Here is a 17,726-nt window from a genome sequence, read left to right as displayed (position 1 = left end):
TTTGGGAGTCCATGACATAACATACATTGGCAGTACAGGTGAGACACAGGCCTTTGACAGAGGACTGTAGGCCATTTGGTAGTGATACAGGCCAGCTGTAGCAGGCCATTACATTCTGTCAGTCCTACAGTCCCAGACTGCAATGCAGTATATTCCCCTGGGGTGACAGGCTAGGTGTGCTAGGTATTCATGCCAATACTTTCGATCAGTATTGATCAAGTGTTGTGGTCCTGAATCTGATTGACTTCTTCAAATCAGTCTCCAGAGCTGTGGACAAGGGTAAGGCGGTCCACAAAGCCTATCTGGACCTCACCAAGGCCTTCAACACCATCCCCCACTCTGGAATCATAGATAAACTTCCTAAGCTGGGTATAAATCTCTACATTACTAGATGGGTTGCCAACTGGCTTACTGACAGAAGCCAGACTGTAAAAGTAGCCGACTCCAAATCCAGCTCCAGACAAGTGACAAGTGGAGTACCACAGGGATAAGTCCTGGGACCACTCTTGTTTGGCAACTACTTCTCTGAAGGACAGGCCAACACTAAGGGACTCTGGCTAACAACGTTCGCAGATGACAGCAAAATGGGAGCCATTACTGAATCCCCAAATTATGTGGATATTCTACAAAAGGGCTTTACAGAAACAGATGCCTGGTGCCAGAGCCATGGGCTCAAGCTTAATGCCAAGAAATGTATAGTTATCCCCTTTGGAAAAAAACATGTACCCATGAATTACCACATAGGTGGCAGGACACTAAACATCAAAAGTGTGATGAGAGACTTAGGGACACAGGTGGACAGTGGTCTCACTTTCGATAACCACATCGCCACAACAGTCAGGAAATCCTTTTATGTGGCACACCTCATAACTAAGGGCTTTTCATCCAGAAAAAAGGAGGTCATTGTCCCACTGTACTCATCCCTCATTAGACCCATTATAGAGTATAATGCCCCATTTGGTATGTACCTCACAAGACATCTGCAACAGCTGGAAAGGCCACAGAAATACCTCACTAAAAGAATCACAGGCCTAAAGCAGATGCCATATGCTGACCGTCTAAAAAACTCCAGCTATACTCTGTGGCATATCGTCTACTCAGAGGTGATCTCTGCTTAACATACAAGGCCATGTCAAACCCTGAGCTGTTGGACATGCTCCACTTAAAGAAATCCCAATCCCTCAGAGCCACATGCTCCAGGGATCTAAACCTTGTCATCACAATGAATAAAACATGCTGGAGGGATAGATTACTGACCCAGAGTCTCTCCATACTCTGGAATAGACTGCTCATACATGTAAAGCAGAGTGCCTCCTTGGCCCTCTTCAAAAGGAACCTTGATGTTTGGATGGGAGATAGGAAATTCACCCTGGGGATCATGTCAGTCGTCCTGCTAGACAGGCGTCCAGAGAAGTAAATATTGTGGGAAGAAATATCCTGGGAATTGTTATGGCTAGACTTGCATAGGCCCTAGGGCTGATAGCCTAGTACCAACCTATGAACATATGGACCTATGATACTGGCAGGGTGCTACTTACAGCTAGGAACACACCTGCATGGGTCACCTGCACTGCATGCTGTATTCTTTTGCTATTGCCATACACAGGTGGGGGTCATATTGTACCCATTCCCAACAGGAGGGACAAAACTGGAGAGGTACCTGTGGGTGGTGGTTGGGTGAGCTGGGTGCATGTGTGCTATGGACACTACTTGCATCTGACTCACAGATATTCATGGAGAATTCCACTTATGCTGGCTTGTGCAGGGACTTCAGCTGCTTCTCAATACATCATTCATATAACCTTTGTGGTCTGCAAGTGTTTGGCCAGACAACATCGGTATTCCCTACTACAAGCCCAGATAAAGTGCTGCAAACCTGTATGTACAATCCCAAGGGTGTGTCCATTTAACATTTACACACTATACACTGTCTGTCTGGGGTACTTTCCCCTCTGTACTGCTTGTATATCTGGCCCAACAGTCATGCCATGTCCATCTTTCAGATGGTGATACATATTACCTCTATAGATTTATAATGGCTTACTACTAAAATGTGTTATACTGGGGAGCATTGTGTTTGGCACTGCAGTTGTGAGGACTTAGCCCTGTCATTGGCAGTACTGGGCAATGGCCACCAGGACAAACCTCACCATGCATTACATACTAACCACTCTCACACAGTATGAAACACACACCAACCTGACACACGCATATCTGCATATTGTACAAATGCTACAATCTATCCTGCTACCTTCGCCACCTCAGGTAATCTGTGCTCCACTGGTGTTATACATACACATACAAGTTACTACATTTTTACATAGGATTGGGAGGGTACACCTGACTGTTACTACGTGTCTACATCATATTGGGGGATACACCTGACTGTTGCTATATGTCTACAATCATATTGGGAGCACACCAGGCTGTTACTAAATCAGATTGGTAGACACACCAGACTGTTACTACATTTCTACATAGGATTGGGAGGGTGCACACCTGACTGTTACTATGTGTCTACATAGGCATGGGGGGGACACCTGACTGTTACTACATTTCTACATAGGATTGGGGGGGCACACATGACACTTACACACATTTGCTATGACTATACTGGTATGTCAGGTACTCCATTTCATTCTGTATTCTAACCTATCATGCTGACTAGAGGCAAATCAGTGTATTACAGGTCTTAGATTTAATTGATCTACATATCAATTTCTAACTTCTTACCTTTCAGAACTAACATCCCACTGCCTGACCTGATGTAGTCTGTCTGTGTAAGCCTGGGGGTTGTTGCCCATAGACATCATTCAAAGGCCTTAGCACAGCCTTTGTTTGTGTTTGTCTACACCTGTCCTGCTGGCTGAGACTGTTGTTGGGTATGTGAGCCAACCTGACTGGCATGTGTGTGTCATATGGACACGCATGTGGCCAAACACATTTCCTGCAGTGGGTTTTGTCACCATGTGTAGAACTGGCTACTATGGTGACACCAGTATTTGTTACAGATTTCATGCTGCCACTATAGGTGTCTACTATCTGCTGGCATCCCATTCAGCCACCCAATTCCCTTGCATACTCACATCCATACTATATATACAAGTAACAACACATAGTGCACCATTCAGCAGTTGGTAAGAAGAGTGACTTACCTTGTGACTGTGCCAATATTGAGGATGGTGCTGGAGGGCTGCCTATGTCGGATGCACATAGTACACTCCCTATACATGGTTGAGCACAGGTAGTGTCATATTTGGCATCCCTTTTACTGTATGTGCGAGTCAGCAAGAGATGTCATTCCCTGGGTCTCTACTGTGTCAGTGTATGTGCTATGAGTTGTCTCTTTTCCAAGGCCAGGGCATACTGGGCATGCCTCCTTCTGCCTACTGGGGCAGGCTCAGGTTGTTCCTCCTCTGAGTCACTCTGTGCCTGTGCAGGCCTTGGCAATGGTGGGGGGCTGTGTGGCCCTGCCCCATGCTCTTCCTGCTGCAGCTGTTTCCACAGGATCATATTGTGTAGCATGGCACATACAATGACAATTTGAGAACATGTAGCTGGTGAGTACTGCAAGGCTCCACTGGATGTGTCCAGGCATTGGAACCATGACTTGAGCATCCCAAACACACACTCTATTATAATTCTGGTCTGTGCGTGGTCCTCATTATGGAGTTCTTGTTCAGGTGTGTGCATTTCAGATGGGTGTCATCAGCCACGGCTCCAGTGTGCAACCAGCATCTTCCACTAGGTGACCATGAGGGATGTCCCCATTGGCAAATCTGTGGTACAACTGCATCAGATGTCAGATGTGGGAATCATGATAGCTTCCAGAGCAGCCAGCCCACACATTCATTAGAATGCCCTCGGCATTGCACATGACCTGGCAGTTGATGGAGGAGAAGCCTTTGCAGTTGAAGTAGACCCTTCCCCGCTCACCAGGTGGTGCTTTGATGCATTTGTGCATGCAGTCTCTAGCACCCACTACCTCAGGGTATTCTGCTATTTGGTGGAAGAGACCCATATTGCTGGCCAACACCTCATGGGTGTTGTGAAAATATAAGTGCTCACCAGCATGTGCTGACATGGCATCCAGAAACTGGTGGAGTACCCTGGATGTTGATGCCTGTGAGATCCCCATGATATCCCCAGTTGGCCTTTGGAAGGTACCTGTGGCTAGTACTCTTAGCCCTACACACACTTTGGTATCCACTGGGATGGGTTTTCCTCTGTTAGTTCTGTGTGTCAGGCGTGGCCGGCATAACTCAGCAATTTACTGTAGAAGGTCCCTGTCCACCCTATATTGCTCCACTATCACCAGCTCATGTAGCCGCTGGTAGGTTACCCTGGGTCTGTACACTCTTCTCCATCTCCTTACTGTGGGTTGGTCGACAGCATTCTCATCCTCACCACTCTCAGCTTCTTCCACATGTTGATGTATGATAGCTGCTGCAGCCCCTATAATTTTGTTTTTGTTTGTTAAAACATCCTCGCTTGTATACACCGGTGGTGTAGAGCATGTGGGAAAAACCAGAGGGAAAGGTGTTTGCATAGTTTATAGTAGTGTTCTGGGCTGGGCTGCTGCCTGTGTAATTGGCTGATTCTTATACATTTCACCTACCAGCTATGCTAGTTCTCCTTGATTACCTTCCTACTGCTGTTTTCCCTTCCCATTGCCTTCCTGTTTAAGCCCGGGGGCATGCCGCGCAAACACAGTGCTCAAATGTGCACAGACCTGCTATTTCCTGGTTTACTTTTTTTCCCCTTTAAAACCTGGTGCGTGGTGCTTACATGTGCTTAGGCAATGTAAAGTGTGCTAGGCAGCCTCAGACACACCCCCTTGCTTAGCTCTGCTAAGCTAAGGGCAATCCGGAGCCACAGGGCTCCTGCCCATTTACAGTATGCCTTACACCCCCACCTATGATGTCAGCTAACTCTTAGGCTTGAACAAAGCTATTCCTGCACTTACACTGTTGGGTGCTGACTAGCATTGAGAGGAAATCTGGGATTCAGTATCATTCCCCTCATTTGCATAGGATTGCCTGCTAATGCATGGTTACAGGTCCCACACTGAGCCTTCCCCCTTAGCAACCACTATTCACTGACCATGTTGTCCTCTGCCTGCCATTGAGTATAATGGCAAAATAGTGATTTTGGTTAGAATGCTTATTTCAGGTTATTTTTTATATTTTCGGCCCTGTTTGCACACTGCTGCCCTACGCTTAAACAACTGAAATCGGCAAAAAAAAACAAAAGTTATTTTTTCTTTTTTGAAACTGTTTTCTGTGCTAATGGCCATATATTTGGCCATTGGCAACCTTTACACGTTATATGCACCCTTTATTTGGAGCTGTCATGGCTCCGTTTTGTAGTTTGCAGAAATGTAGTCAGTTACTAACCAAGTACATTTCTACAGATTACACTAGTCCTGCATGGCCGACTGACAGCTTTGTGGATCACAAATTCACCTCATTTGCATGGTTTTCACCTGCAAATGTGGTAATTTGCATACAGGAACTGTGTCCATGCAGGAATACTGCAGGAGCACCCGTGCATGTCCCTGGAGCTTATTCCTGGATTGCACGGCAGACATATTGCCTCCAGAAACTCCTGCACTATTCCTGCACGCTTTGCAGGGCTTGCTGGCTGAATCTGGGGGCATTTCTATTTAATCTGGTAAAGTTCCTCAGAAGGATTAAGCTGAAGATGGTGGCCTTGCAATGCATACATCATATCTTGATCTTGCTAATGTCTTTGAAACCAGTCCCCACACTAGAATCATATGAAAGCTAAGCATTCTTCTTTATTCCTGTTGTACCATGTATAGCAAAGTGGCTGAAAAACAGAAAACTCAAACAGTATGAGTTGCAGGTGACTCATCAGCAAGTAAGAAAGTGTCCAGTGATGAACTTGAGGGCTTGGGCCTGGGACCACTCTTTTTTAGTAATTACTTATCAGAAGTCCTTGCAATCAGCCAAGACCTCTGCCTAAAAAATATGCAGATGATTGCAAACTGGGAGATTTTGTTAATTCACTTAGTGATACCCAAACCCTTCAGAATTAAATCTCCAGAGTAAACCTCTTGGTGAACTTAAAATGGGCTCACACTAAATTCTAAAAAGTGTAGCATCATCACTTTTGATAGACAACCACACCCCTCATCATACAGTCAAGGCTACACTTCTACAACATATAAATGTAGTTAAGAACCAGGGAAACTTACTCTTTTGACCAACATTTAACAATGGTTGTAAGGAAATCCTTTTATTTTGCATAGCTAATTGTCAAAGGTATATCATCAAGCTCTAAAGAGGCACTCACTTTCTTATGCTCAGCATTGATCATGGCAGTTATCAAGAACAATTCCTCCTTTATGATGTATCTAACTAAACATATCAAACAATTAAAAAAATCCTAAAGGTTCCTAACTAAAAATATCACAAACTCAGAAATATCCAGAAAAACCAGCTAACAAATGCAAATAAGGCTCCAGGCCCCTTCTTCGTTAAAAATTCAAATAATTTTAATATGCTTGAAGCGCGATCAATGACAATACACTTTTCGTCAGTAAATAGTAAACCGACTTCTTCAGAAGCAAAAAGACAATGCTTAACATAAGCACAAAGTTTAAATACTCAAAATATTCCCAGGTATACTAAGCACCCACCATTAGTTAAGGTGATAAGTGATGATTTTCACCTGGTGGTGGTTATCATAGTTACCGTCCCTTGCAAGCATTGCTTTGCAAACAACAACAAAAATTTCTGTTCATATAAAGCCCTGGTGCTTTTTTCAGTTACCGGGATTTAAAGTATTTAAACAGTAAACAACGGACAAGCCCTAAACATAGGCAAGACAGATTCAAACGTAGACTGGAATGCATTGTCATACATAAAACAAGTTTCCTTAACTAGAAAAAATATATAAGTGTACGAAGGTTACTATTAAAACACATTCATGCAAATCCAAACAAATACAGTCGCTAAATAAACTAATTCAATGTCCACGTGTGGGACAGTTATAAATACTCAAATCAACAATGGCGGAAGAACCCCCGTGTAAATATAAGGTGTTCTAAAATTTTAAAAATAAAATGTTGAAATATTAAAATATTAGAGTATTGAAAGGTGTCCCATGTTCATCCGCCATTGTTGATTTGAGTATTTATAACCGTCCCACACGTGGACATTGAATTAGTTTATTTAGCGACTGTATTTGTTTGTTTACTGTTTAAATACTTTAAATCCCGGTAACTGAAAAAAGCACCAGGGCTTTATATGAACAGAAATTTTTGTTGTTGTTTGCAAAGATATGCTTGCAAGGGACAGTAACTATGACAACCACCACCAGGTGAAAATCATCACTTATCACCTTAACTAATGGTGGGTGCTTAGTATACCTGGGAATATTTTGAGTATTTAAACTTTGTGCTTATGTTAAGCATTGTCTTTTTGCTTCTGAAGAAGTCGGTTTACTATTTACTGACGAAAAGTGTATTGTCATTGATCGCGCTTCAAGCATATTAAAATTATTTGAATTTTTAACGAAGAAGGGGCCTGGAGCCTTATTTGCATTTGTTAAAAATATCACAAGCCTAATGCCCCTGAGCTAACAGGGCAGGCTGGAACCTCCATACTTTTATTCAGTGTCTTATAGATTTTTGAGGGGAGATTGCTCTTATGCTTAACCCACCATTAGAGAACTAATTATTCTTGTATTCCTGTTTCTCTAGAAGACCAGTATGTCCACCTAAATCTTCACCAACAGATAAGTAAAACATGATGAAGGGACAGGTTTATAATCCAGTGCCTCCCAAACCTCTAGAATAAAGAGTGATTCACTACCTTGCTTTCAACATAAATATAAGCCTGGATAGGTATCCACAAATTTAATCCAGGATTGACCAATGTGACCCTCCTTGAGACAGGAGTTGTGTGAGAGAGGGTACTAGAAAACCAAGAATGGTCATGGGACCCAGTGGCCTTGGAATATCTATGAATTTATGAATCTATGACTCTCAATGGACTGCACAGGTTTAAATGCATTGTGCATTATATTGTATTATAAAACTATTAGTTATAGGTGCATACTTATTATATGTTTTCTCCTTGTAGGATAATCAATGTAATACAATGTGTTATCTATGAATTTGTGCTTGTATGTATGCATGTATAAATTGTTTTCTTCTGAGTTGGCTAACTTTCATGATACTTTAATAAGCATTCCTTCCAGAGGCATTATACTAGATATCATAAGATAGTTATTATGTGTAGGGTTGTCCACAGTTTAATGTTTTTTTTGTCTGTTTTTTTTTAAAGTATTTTATTTGTTTATTGAGTTTGTTAATTGTATAAATGAACTGGTTCAAGGATGTTTTCAGTCATGCCATGGGCTAATGTTTCAAATACTATTGAGCAGGAAAGACATAATGAATTTGAAAGTAAGACAAGCTTTGCTAAGAACAAATAATAATGCATTATAATAAAGTGAGGACAAGATTCATATAATAATATGCAGCAAATGTAGAGAAATAATGAGTTTACTGATAGTAGTAAAAACACCTTGTGGGTTTAATGCTCAAAAGATCAGAAAATGTTTGAGTGAAAATTAAATAATGTATTTACTTCTTAGCAGAGACTCTCCCCTGGATTTACTAGTCTTCCATGCAGGACTAGCTTAGTCCTGCACAAAAGCGGCCATTTAGAAGCAGGACGGCACCGTGCCATGCATATTAATGAAGGAGCGCTGCCTGAGCTCCTTCTCTTACACGGAGCTTGTAAGAGTGCAGGGAGCATGTCTGAGAGCAGAGCTCTCAGAATGTACATGCCCCCACAATGAAGAACAGCAGAAAGACCAAAAGAATGAGCGAGACCGCTCATAGGTGTCTGCATGCAACATCCCCACGTGTACAACAGCAATAGCAAATACAAAGAAAATAAACATATCATATTTTTTTATGAATCCGATTAAAGTAACCATAGGTGCGCAGGTTTGCCCATCTCTTAGCTACAGTTAATGCAGCTTAAATGGCTGAAGGGGATAACAAGGAAGATATATGCAAATGATGCAGTATAGCAATAATGTAGTAGGCAGCGCATTCGTCTTGATAGCAGGCATTCCCAGTTTGAGTCCAACTGCAGCACATTCCATTTTCCATGTCAAATCATGCTATGACCAATATTTTAGTTGCATAACCTACTAAATATATATTTGCGAACTGGAGTACTGCATTAAATGCAGATGTGAGGTGTCAGTGTCATAATGTTGCAAAGTCCACAGATAATCACATGTGCCCCATACAGTATATGTACACAGGAATCGTGGATACAAATGCAAGGTAAAATGTGTAATGAATGATAACCACATGCAGCTTCCAAATCCCCCTCCTTTCCAAGAACCATTAGATATTACTGTCTAAATCAGTGCAGTTGTAAGCGGGAGTAAGCACTAGTAAGCAAGCGTAAGCACCAATAAGCAGTAGTAAGCATATTTAAGCACTCATAAGTGAGTTTAAGCCCATTTGCGCAGGGGTAAGCAATGCCTACACAGGTTAAGCTATATTGCAGCTAACTCTCCGTAGGCATATTTAACCGGAGGTTAGCATTGCTTACCCTTGCATGTAAAAAACAACAAAAGGGTACATCCAAAAGCTACAATAATCACCGTGACTCCAGTCTTCACTTCAGAGTTTTAATGAAAAAACACAAATCCAATAGTTAGCGCTTTCACGTTCTACCAAACGTTTCATCAGACTTCAATGAACTAATGTTGAAATCTAAGCCTTTATATAGTGTAGTATTCTTCAATTAAATAATTAAACAATTGAAATAACAATTAATATTTAAGGTACTAAGGCAGATATATACTAAACATATACTTTGAAATATTCTATGTACATAGTTTTGTATTTAAAAGCTATATCTGATCTATATGGATAAATATATATCATAAATACATGTTTATAAAAATATATATATAAAAAAAAATAAAAAAATTTAAAATTATATACATATATGTTATATATATAAAAATGTTAAATATAAACATATATACATACATATCTTGCCACATTTGTTCAGCGACAAACAAACCTATCATAGAATAACAATGTATAAAAGCAAATACATATGAAAATGTTTATTAATGCTTAAAATTATTAGAAATGTATTAATGTCTATAAGGTCTGGATGCCAAAAATGGTTTCAATGTAATCTTTTCATTCAACCCATAGGTTTTATGTGCTTGCAGTCTAAGAATCCATTTATTTTCCTTCTCTTCAGTATGATTTTTAATATTACCTAATCTATCAGATATATTTATTAATTCCAATACCCTAAAATTAAAAATATGTGTCAAGTCATTTTCCAGAACATGTCGTGCTAAAGCATTATTGGTGTTCTCCTTGTTTATAGCATACAGATGTTCTCTAATGCGCTCACGCAAACTTCTGTTTGTTTTGCCCACATAAAAATGTGGGCAAGACTGGCACTGTGCTAGATAGACTATATTCCTAGATTTACAGTCTGCATAAAACCTAAAAGTGTAAAGACATCCTGTCACTGGGTGAATAAAACTGTCATCATTCGCAATATGGGCACATTGATTGCATGAGCGACATGTGAAAGTACCTGATCTCTGAGACTTAACTGGGTCATTGTTGGTTTTCTCATAACAGAGAATTCTTTTCAATGATTTCATATTCCTATATGTAATGCTAGGTCTATCATCTATTAGAGATCTAATTTTTTTATTTTTTTATATATATATTTTTATAAACATGTATTTATGATATATATTTATCCATATAGATCAGATATAGATTTTAAATACAAAACTATGTACATAGAATATTTCAAAGTATATGTTTAGTATATATCTGCCTTAGTACCTTAAATATTAATTGTTATTTCAATTGTTTAATTATTTAATTGAAGAATACTACACTATATAAAGGCTTAGATTTCAACATTAGTTCATTGAAGTCTGATGAAACATTTGGTAGAACGGAAAGCGCTAACTATTGGATTTGTGTTTTTTCATTAAAACTCTGAAGTGAAGACTGGAGTCACGGTGATTATTGTAGCTTTTGGATGTACCCTTTTGTTGTTTTTTACATACATTTGGACTTGGTTTAACTGAGGGTACTTAACTCAGCAGTTGATTCTATTTTTGTTTTATTGCTTATCCTTGCGCAAATCCATGCAAACCTGCTTACAGCTGTTCAAAAGTGCCTTCATCAGTCTGTATCCAATGACCCTTGTTCTGCCCAGCAACAAAATAAACAGCCTTGCAGGTATTAAACCAAATATACTATAGTCATAGTATTAACCACCAAGCCATCATGGCAGTACAGAATAATGAGGTATCACCAAACAAATCCTCACTACAGTAAAATCAAACTGAACCTGTGAAAGGAATCAGTATACAGTTATATGTTCTATAACCCACTACGTAACATGTTAACTGGGGTACAGCAGTAAGCCCAGATGTGAGGTGCAATTGTAATAAGATAAGTAATAATTGTAATAAGAGTGTTGAAGTACCCAATAAAACACAAGGATCCCATACAGTGTACGTACACATGAATCATGGATACTAGACACATATATAAGATGTAATAAATAATAAATCAATGCCAAAAATAAAATATAATGCAAAGTCTATTGTAAGCAACGCAAAGCACTGCACAGGCCAGCTTAGGAGGTGTAAGTAATGTGTAGGCCAGCTAACTCAATGTTCCCAGAGGTATACCCCTTTAAACAATACCAACCTTAGGTAAGCAGGTTTGCCCATAACTTAGCCTTTTCAAAACTGGCCAATCACAGCAAAGTGCGGGAAATCAGCCCTACTTAAATGCAAAAGGTGGGAATACATCTCATAACTGGTTGTAGCTTCCCCTTTCCGGCACCATGGCAGAAAGGGGAGAGGGTGTGCGCTTCCAGGTGCAGCAATGGGGCATCCAGGAGTCCAGAGTCATGGCAGGACTCCTTGTCAAAGACCATGAGCAGAGACTGCTGCAGGGCCAGTACCAGGGTTCCCAATATAAGGTGGAAGCCTGGGACCATTTTGCCCGTGCTCTCACCAGTGCCACTGGCATACCCCGAACTGGTGAGCAGGTCAGGCATCACTATGCTGACCTGAAGCGGCGTAAGGTGGACCTCTTGGAGCAGTGGATCCAAGAAGCTAGAACAGCAGGGGCTGTCCCATCTGTGTGCAAGTATCACTCCACTATGTGTGTAATAATTGCCGGCCCATGTATATCATGGATAGGAATGGCTAAATATTCCTCTTATGTCCTTCAAAGCTGCAAGTGAGTGGGCTGTGAACCAGGAAGCATATGGCTGACACCTGGTGAGGTTGTGACTCGATGTAGGTTAGTAATACTCTTGCATGTACAGTCATAGGAAATAAATCTAAAAGTATTAGTAAATTAATTGCCAGTATAAAACCTGTAACGTTTACGACAAGTACTGCATACACCAGAGAATATGGCAGAAAGAGTCTCATATAGTTTTATATGTAAATAAAAGCATAATAGTCTGACAATAAAGGTCTAACTGCTGTACTGCATGTGTATACTCTGGTATCATATGGTAATGTAGATTTGCAATCACATAATAGTACTGTTGTATTAAGCACTGTTACTCACAGGGACATTGGGAGGCATATGCACTGTACTGATTTCAGTACAACTTTTTTAGAAGGGGGGTAGCTTTTTTGAAAAAAACTGCTGAATAGACCAAGTAACTGCGAAATATCCAAAAGCCACAGGACCCGGAGTCAACTAAAATCACCAACAAACTTTAATATTCTTTAAAAAGCAACAAATTCAACCAAGCGCTTTCACCTAGCTTCTGCCAGGCTTTCTCAAGGACTGAATACAAATACATTCATTCATTTCTTATTTAAATACATTGTTTTAACATCAGCTGGTCAACAATTAATTAATTACATAGTAATAATCAAACAATCTAACACTTAATTAAAAGACTAATAGATCCTTAACTCTACACCTTCCTTCTACCATTTATACATTTTTATTCCCCTGTTCAACCCCATTAAAATGCTTAAAGCCTAGCTTTCCTTAATTTTAAAACTGGTGCAATATTAATATTTTCATTCAATCCTGGGAACCTTGTAGCATCTAATTTAAGCTGCCAGTACAATTCACGGTATTCCAACCGTGTCTCCCAGCTCCGTCCTCTCACTTCTGGGGTGATCTGTTCCAGTACCATGAATTTTAGTTTCATCTCCCTACATTTTTGGGAATGCTTAAAGAATGCATTTGTTTCCTTACCACTGGCGATGTCATAAAAATGCTCAAACACCCTTCTTCTAAGGGGTCTTTCTGTTTTGCCAATATAAAAACCTAAGCAAAGGGTACAGACCCCTAGGTACAACACCCCTTTTGATGCACAACTATAGTAATTGTGCGATCTGACCCAGAATTTCCTCTGGGGTAAATATAATGTACCTTGGTTTAACATGGCAGAACATTGATTGCAGTGATTACACTTAAATGTCCCCATTTGGTTCTTATTTGTTTTAACATTTTCCTTCTTTTCAAACCATTCTTTTAAATTATGTCATCTCCTTCTTATAAAATGAGGGTTTCCCAAAAATAATTCCTTCCAATCCTCATTCATCCCCAAAATCGGCCAATATTTTAAAATAATTGCCTCTATTTCTTGTGTCTTGTTTGAAAAAGTGAGCACAAAATAATTTCTATTTTCAATGTCAGGCTTCTTTTTCTGTTGTCCTTTATGTGGTATTATGTTGCCTAATCCTAGTAAAGGTGGATATTTTGCTTCTCTGTTGTTCCTGACTTCTTGAATCATCCTATCTATTAAGTCTTCTGAGTATCCTTTCTCCAAAAATAATCCTTTGAGGGTATCACTCTCCTTCCTGAAACTTTCCGTCAAACTAGACATTCTTGAGGCCCTAATTAACTGTCCTTTGATAATGCCCTTTTTTTTGTAAAAAGGGTGTCCACTATTAAAATGTAAAAAAGCATTGGAAAAAGTTGGTTTCCTAAATATTTGAGACTGAAATTTGGAATTAGCATAGTCTTTCATTAATCTGATGTCCAAATAATGTAATTCATTTAAATCTATTTCATAAGTGAATCTTAAAAAATTCGTGCTGGAGTTCATAAAATGCATAAACATTTTTAATTAATTTTCCGTCCCAGCCCATAGTAAACAGATATCATCCAAATAATGTCTGTAAAATCTTATTTTCCCTTTCCATGGGCTGTTAAACGCATTGTTTTGTTCCCAGTGATGTAATACTAAATTTGCATACACTTGTGGCACAGGGTGTCCCCATCGCCACCCCCTTTTTTTGTCTATAAAACTTACCTTTAAATAACATAAAATTGTTATCTAGTATTATTTCCATAAATTCTGACATCAAGTTAATCCCCGGGATTCATGAACCTTGCGCCAGGTGCACGCATAGCGTAGGCGTCACAGTGCCAAATATGGCCGCCGAGCGATTCAGGTACTATCCAATTCCACGTGCACTACCAGCGTGCACTGGATCTGCGCTGCCCCCGGTGTAGGTATGCTAAACACCCCATGTGCAGTGTTGCACCATGCAAATGAAGGCATATAGCGATCCACGAAGTGACGCAGGTGTAGCATAAGGCCACGGCAATGTAAACCAAAAAAAACGGTTTACATTTTCCCAAACATAACATAGGAGTAACGGAAGACTGTCAGCCTCAGGTATCACACTGTTACCATATGCCAATGGCGAAATACACAGAGAATGTCAAAAGAAAACATGCACAACATGTAAAAAATAACATAAATGGTATGTCCACAGAAACTCACAGCAGAACCCCAGGACATGTTTGGGGAAGGTGCAAAACAATGAAATAATATGACAATGTTATAAAACAGCAGCGTAATACACAGCAGCTTCACAGCCATAATACACCATGGTATGCATGGAATGCCACAACCACGGTGCAAGGGTTGCCAAGGACTCGCAGCAGTGTTCGGCATGGTAACTATGAATTAGTAGTCAATGCTATGCAAATGAGGCAGATAATACTGAATCGCAAAAACCTCCGCCGGCGTAAGGCTGTACCAAACGGCGCAGCGGTAATACACCGAGGAGTGGCTCAGAGTGAATACATGTCACCTGCATAGGGGTGTACCACTGTAGGGGGAAGCACATTGGAGCTCAGCAAACCTGGGCTGTACATTGCACATCACAGCTGCAGGACCGGCGTGTGGGGCAATAGTTGAGCTGAGAGCACACAATGCACGCAGAGGTGCATGTGCATGAGGATGACTACGTTCCCTTAACCCAGTCATGTGACGCTCGCCCCGCAAACAACATCGGAAACAGGAAGGTGATGTTGAGAATATGAGAAAATGCGGAAGAAGTGTAATTGGAGTAATAATGAGCAATCAACACTGATCAACCCACGAAGGCCAATCGGCGGCAGCTGACAACTCTGCATGTAGAAACCTGCAAAACGGGATAGGGGAGGCATATGAATGCAAAGAAAGTAGTGGAGGTAGCAGATTGCAAAGAGTGAAGACCTGACACAGCAGAGCCAAGCAGACAGGCAGCACAATGGCGGCGGCACACAAAACGCACGATATGCCATGTCCCAGAAACTACACATGACAGGGCTCTGCAGGATGCATGCCAGGAAATAGTAGGTGCAACGTGCAGAAATAGTAAGGGAAGGTCGAAAGGTAATCCATTGCAGGCAAGAGTAATGCAACACCAAAGGCAACAGCGTTGCACTGCCAACGGTAAAACACGAAAGATAACCCCCAGATATGGCCGTACAGACACACCCTATGACATCACCGGGTGCACAGCACAATAGTATAAAGTGTGAATACACACAACACACAGCCGTGTATTCCCAAACGCCGCACCATAGGTGTAAACACACGGGGAACTTTTAAAATGTACATGTTGGGTGCTGCCGTGGCCGTGATTCATCAGCATGTGTTAGAGGCAGACGGTGTTGTGGAGGAGGGTGCCGACAACTACCGTAGGCCTCAGAGGAGAAGGAGAGTGTTCAGACCAAGGGTAACCTACCAGGGGCTACAAGACCTGGAGATAGTAGAGTGTTACAGGGTGGATAGGGACACGTTACAGCAAATAGTGGAGCTGTGCCGGCCACGCCTGAGAACAAGAAACAACAGAGGGGAATCCATCCCAGTGGACACAAAGGTATGTGTAAGCTTGCGAATACTGGCCACAGGTACCTTTCAAAGGCCAACTGGGGATATAATGGGCATCTCACAGGCATCAGCATCCAGGGTACTACACCAATTTCTGGATGCCATGTTACCACATGCCAATGAACATATATACTTCCCCAGATCTCAGGAGGATTTGGCTAGCAATATGCGCCACTTCCACCATGTGGCACAATACCCGGAGGTACTGGGTGCGATAGACTGTACGCACATACAAATCAAGTCACCACCTGGGGAGCAGGGTAGATGCTACATAAACCGCAAGGGATTCCCCTCCATCAATTGCCAGGTCATGTGCAATGCTCAGGGCATTATCATGGATGTGTGTGAAATGGACGGCACACAAACATGACCACCCATAAAGTGTACCGTATGGGTGGCCCCATGTGTGACTCCAACATAGGCAGCCCCCAAACACTGTACACCCAACAGTCAGTGGAGCATGGAACGCCAACACCCGAACAGTACGCGGGTCCTACAGCAGACGGCGTTGCTGTACGCTGCCACGTTCGCCGCAAGGTGTATACATATAAACATATATATATATATATATATATATATGTGTATATACATATATGTAGATAGATATAATTACATATATAGAAATATATGTACACATATACATATAAGTACTACAGTTAAGACAGGGAATCAGAGGGATGTAAGGTGACTGAGATGTAACACGCGATATCTGTACATAGTATACATAGTGAAACGACAACTTGAGCATCCGGGAGGTTCAACAGAAGAGGATACCGCCAACCATGGAACGGGCAACATACCGAAATGCATAACCGCGGTGAAAGATCGCCAGACCACAGTACTGTAACAGTACATGCGCGGGTAATAGTATGATGATATGAGGGGAGAGGTAGACACCACCACCGGTGTCGCGGCCCACGCAGGTAATGTGTGCAACCGTCCCCGTGAGTGCCGTAGTATGTGTACGTGTGCGGTGAGGGTGCCGTGTGTGTTGCTGTGCGAGCGTAATGTGTGTGTCTCCGTAACATGCGTATGTTGGTGCCATGTTAGAGGCAGAGTGGAATAATATGTGTAGGCATACGGTACACTAGCCACAGGCATATGTACACCAGTAGTCCCAGAGTAGTAGTGAGAGCCCCACCCTGGCTAGCCGTGTTGTGACGTAGAACGATACAAAGTGACAATGTCCCAGATTGTAGCACAGGAATATACCCCACAGGTAATGGAAAGGACGTATGTAATACTCATGCCCATATGTATGACACCGATATGTTAATTGCAAAACGATACATTGGCAGTCATACAGCAATAGGTATGTACCGCGGAAATACGTATGTGCTACTCCAGTACTGACCATGGCCACGTATCGGCCCGTAAACACCGCTGTGTGTTCTACAAGTGTCAAACAAGCAATCCCCATCTGAATAGGTGGCAACCACTGGCAAACAGGCCATCCCAACAACAGGACCACAATGACTGTAAATATCTGGGACAGAATGACAAGGGATAGTC

Source organism: Protopterus annectens, chromosome 3.part1 (assembly GCF_019279795.1).
Source record: "Protopterus annectens isolate FY-2018-M chromosome 3.part1, PAN1.0, whole genome shotgun sequence".
NCBI classification, from domain to species: domain Eukaryota; kingdom Metazoa; phylum Chordata; order Ceratodontiformes; family Protopteridae; genus Protopterus; species Protopterus annectens.
The sequence above is the reverse complement of the archived record's forward strand: the minus strand, read 5'-3'. Positions refer to the sequence as shown.